At 36.5% G+C, this 5,000-nt stretch overlaps 1 pseudogene across 1 annotated transcript in view; it reads left to right on the forward strand.

Moving 5' to 3' along the window:
• LOC147944307 (protein Ycf2-like) overlaps positions 1 to 1,010 on the forward strand; it is a 2,321-nt pseudogene extending 1,311 nt beyond the window's left edge. Inside the window, exon 2 of the transcript XR_015557484.1 lies at positions 116 to 1,010. The product of XR_015557484.1 is annotated as a protein Ycf2-like (transcript). The remainder of the gene's footprint in view (positions 1 to 115) is intronic.
• Positions 1,011 to 5,000: the final 3,990 nt, after the last annotated feature.

Here is a 5,000-nt window from a genome sequence, read left to right on the forward strand (position 1 = left end):
GATCCGAATCCGAAGTCTAGAAATACCCGAACGGTCCTATACATCTAAATCCAAAAACCCAAAACCGATCCGAATCCGATCCGAACCCGAACGGGTACCCGAATGTCCAGGCCTAATATGGATGATCCGATCCGCAAGGGCCATGATTGGGAATTGTTTGATCGTCTTTCTCCGAGTAAGAGGCGAAACATAATCAACTTAAATTCGGGACAGCTATTCGAAATCTTAGTGAAAGACTGGATTTGTTATCTCATGTTTGCTTTTCGTGAAAAAAATACCAATTGAAGTGGAGGGTTTCTTCAAACAACAAGGAGCTGGGTCAACTATTCAATCAAATGATATTGAGCATGTTTCCCATCTCTTCTCGAGAAACAAGTGGGCTATTTCTTTGCAAAATTGTGCTCAATTTCATATGTGGCAATTCCACCAAGATCTCTTCGTTAGTTGGGGGAAGAATCCGCACGAATCGGATTTTTTTAGGAAAATATCGAGAGAGAATTGGATTTGGTTAGACAATGTGTGGTTGGTAAACAAGGATAGATTTTTTAGCAAGGTACGAAACGTATCGTCAAATATTCAATATGATTCTACAAGATCTAGTTTCGTTCAAGTAACGGATTCTAGCCAATTGAACGGATCTTCTGATCAATTCATAGATCCTTTCGATTCCATTAGTAATGAGGATTCGGAATATCACACGTTGATCAATCAAAGAGAGATTCAACAACTAAAAGAAAGATCGATTCTTTTGGATCCTTCCTTTATTCAAACGGAAGGAAGAGAGATAGAATCAGACCGATTCCCTAAATACCTTTCTGGCTATTCCTCAATGCCCCGGCTATTCACGGAACGTGAGAAGCGGATGAATAATCATCTGCTTCCGGAAGAAAGCGAAGAATTTCTTGGGAATCCTACAAGAGCCATTCGTTCTTTTTTCTCTGACAGATGGTCAGAACTTCATCTGGGTTCGAATCCTACTGAGAGGTCCACTAGGGATCAGAAATTGTTGAAGAAATAACAAGATGTTTCTTTTGTCCCTTCCAGGCGATTGGAAAATAAAGAAATAGTTAATATATTCAAGATAATTACGTATTTATAAAATACCGTCTCAATTCATCCTATTTCATCAGATCTGGGATGTGATATGGTTCCGAAGGATGAACTGGATATGGACAGTTCCAATAAGATTTCATTCTTGAACAAAAATCCATTTTTTGATTTATTTCATCTATTCCATGAACGGAAGAGGGGGGGATACACGTTACGCCACGAGTCAGAAGAGAGATTTCAAGAAATGGCAGATCTATTCACTCTATCAATAACCGAGCCGGATCTGGTGTATCATAAGGGATTTGCCTTTTCTATTGATTCCTACGGATTGGATCAAAGACAATTCTTGAAGGAGGTTTTCAACTTCAGGGATGAATCGAAAAAGAAATCTTTATTGGTTCTACCTCCTATTTTTTATGAAGAAAATGAATCTTTTTATCGAAGGATCAGATAAAATTGGGTCCGGATCTCCTGCGGGAATTATTTGGAAGATCCAAAAAGAGTGGTATTTGCTAGCAACAACATAATGGAGGCAGTCAATCAATATAGATTGATCCGAAATATGATTCAAATCCAATTCCAATATAGTCCCTATGGGTACATAAGAAATGTATTGAATCGATTCTTTTTAATGAAGAGACCTGATCGCAACTTCGAATATGGAATTCAAAGGGATCTGATAGGAAATGATACTCTGAATCATAGAACTATAATGAAAGATACGATCAACCAACATTTATCGAATTTGAAAAAGAGTCAGAAGAAATGGTTCGATCCTCTTATTTTTCTTTCTCAAACCGAGAGATCCATAAATCGGGATCCTAATGCATATAGATACAAATGGTCCAATGGGAGCAAGAATTTCCAGGAGCATTTGGAACATTTCGTTTCTGAGCGGAAGAGCCGTTTTCAAGTAGTGTTCGATCAATTATGTATTAATCAATATTCGATTGATTGGTCTGAGGTTATTGATAAAAAAGATTTGTCTAAGTCACTTCATTTCTTTTTGTCTAAGTTACTTCGTTTCTTTTTGTCCAAGTTACTTCTTTTTTTGTCCAAGTTACTTCTCTTTTTGTCTAACTCACTTCCTTTTTTCTTTGTGAGTTTCGAGAATATCCCCATTCATAGGTCTGAGATACACATCTATGAATTGAAAGGTCCGAATGATCAACTCTGCAATCAGTTGTTAGAATCAATAGGTCTTCAAATCGTTCATTTGAAAAAATTGAAACCCTTTTTATTGGATGATCATAATACTTCTCAAAAATCGAAATTCTTGATCAATGGAGGAACAATATCACCATTTTTGTTCAATAAAATACCAAAGTGGATGATTGACTCATTCCATACTAGAAAGAATCGCAGGAAATCTTTTGATAACACGGATTCCTATTTCTCAATCGTATCCCACGATCAAGACAATTGGCTGAATCCCGTGAAACCATTTCAGAGAAGTTCATTGATATCTTCTTTTTCTAAAGCAAATCGACTTCGATTCTTGAATAATCCACATCACTTCTGCTTCTATTGTAACAAAAGATTCCCTTTTTATGTGGAAAAGGCCCGTCTCAATAATTCTGATTTTACGTATGGACAATTCCTTACTATCTTGTTCATTCACAACAAAATATTTTCTTCGTGCGGTGGTAAAAAAAAACATGCTTTTTTGGAGATAGATACTATTTCACCTTCGTCAATCGAGTCACAGGTATCTAATATATTCATATCTAACGATTTTCCACAAAGTGGTGACGAAAGGTATAACATGTACAAATCTTTCCATTTTCCAATTCGATCCGATCCATTAGTTCGTAGAGCTATTTACTCGATTGCAGACATTTCTGGAACACCTCTAATAGAGGGACAAAGAGTCAATTTTGAAAGAACGTATTGTCAAACTCTTTCAGATATGAATCTATCCGATTCAGAAGAGAAGAGCTGGCATCAGTATCTCAATTTCAATTCAAACATGGGTTTGATTCACACTCCATGTTCTGAGAAATATTTACAGAGGAAAAAACGGAGTCTTTGCCTAAAAAAATGCGTTGACAAAGGGCAGATGGATAGAACCTTTCAATGAGATAGTGCTTTTTCAACTCTCTCAAAATGGAATCTATTCCAAACATATATGCCATGGTTCTTTACTTCGACAGGGTACAAATATCTAAATTTGATATTTTTAGATACTTTTTCAGACCTATTGCGGATACTAAGTAGCAGTCAAAAATTTGTATCCATTTTTCATGATATTATGCATGGATTAGATATATCATGGCGAATTCTTCAGAAAAAATTTTGTCTTCCACAAAGGAATCTGATAAGTGAGATTTCGAGTAAGTCTTTACATAATCTTCTTCTCTCCGAAGAAATGATTCATCGAAATAATGAGTCATCATTGATATCGACACATCTGAGATCGCCAAATGTTCGTGAGGTCCTCTATTCAATCCTTTTCCTTCTTCTTGTTGCTAGATATATTGTTCGTACACATCTTCTCTTTGTTTCCCGAGCCTATAGTGAGTTACAGACAGAGTTCGAAAAGATCAAATCTTTGATGATTCCATCATACATGATTGAGTTGCGAAAACTTCTGGATAGGTATCCTACATCTGAACTGAATTCTTTCTGGTTAAAGAATATTTTTCTAGTTGCTCTGGAACAATTAGGAGATTGTCTAGAAGAAATACGGGGTTCTGGTGGCAACATGCTATGGGGTGGTGATCCCGCTTATGGGGTCAAATCAATACGTTCTAAAAAGAAAGATTTGAAAAAAAATTTCATCGATATCATCGATCTCATAAGTATCATACCAAATCCCATCAATCGAATCACTTTTTCGGGAAATACGAGACATCAAAGTCATACAAGTAAAGAGATCTATTCATTGATAAGAAAAAGAAAAAACGTGAGCGGTGATTGGATTGATGATAAAATATAATCCTGGGTCGCGAACAGTGATTCGATTGATGATAAAGAAAGAGAATTCTTGGTTCAGTTCTCCACCTTAAGGGCAGAAAAAAGGATTGATCAAATTCTATTGAGTCTGACTCATAATGATCATTTATCAAAGAATGACTCTGGTTATCAAATGATTGAACAACCGGGAACAATTTACTTACGATACTTAGTTGACATTCATAAAAAGTATCTAATGAATTATGAGTTCAATACATCCTGTTTAGCAGAAAGACGGATATTCCTTGCTCATTATCAGACAATCACTTATTCACAAACTTCTTGTGGGGCTAATAGTTTTCATTTCCCGTCTCATGGAAAACCCTTTTCGCTCCGCTTAGCCCTATCCCCCTCTAGGAGTATTTTAGTGATAGGTTCTATAGGAACTGGACGATCCTATTTGGTCAAATACCTAGCGACAAACTCCTATGTTCCTTTCATTACAGTATTTCTGAACAAGTTCCTGGATGACAAGCCGAAAGGTTTTTTTATTGATGATATCGATATTGATGATAGTGACGATATTGATGCTAGTAACGATATTGATCGTGAACTTGATACGGAGCAGGAGCTTCTAACTATGATGAATGCGCTAACTATGGATATGATGTCGGAAATAGACCGATTTTATATCACCCTTCAATTCGAATTAGCAAAAGCAATGTCTCCTTGCATAATATGGATTCCAAACATTCATGATCTTGATGTGAATGAGTCGAGTTACTTAGCCCTCGGTCTATTGGTGAACTCGCGCTCCAGGGATTGTGAAAGATGTTCCACTAGAAATATTCTTGTTATTGCTTCGACTCATATTCCCCAAAAAGTGGATCCCGCTCTAATAGCCCCGAATAAATTAAATACATGCATTAAAATACGAAGGCTTCTTATTCCACAACAACGAAAGCACTTTTTCACTCTTTCCTATACTAGGGGATTTCACTTGGAAAAGAAAATGTTCCATACTAATGGATTCGAGTCTATAACCATGGGTTCCA

Source organism: Camelina sativa, chromosome 5 (genome assembly GCF_030686135.1).
Source record: "Camelina sativa cultivar CO46 ecotype springtype chromosome 5, ASM3068613v1".
Classification (NCBI taxonomy): domain Eukaryota; kingdom Viridiplantae; phylum Streptophyta; class Magnoliopsida; order Brassicales; family Brassicaceae; genus Camelina; species Camelina sativa.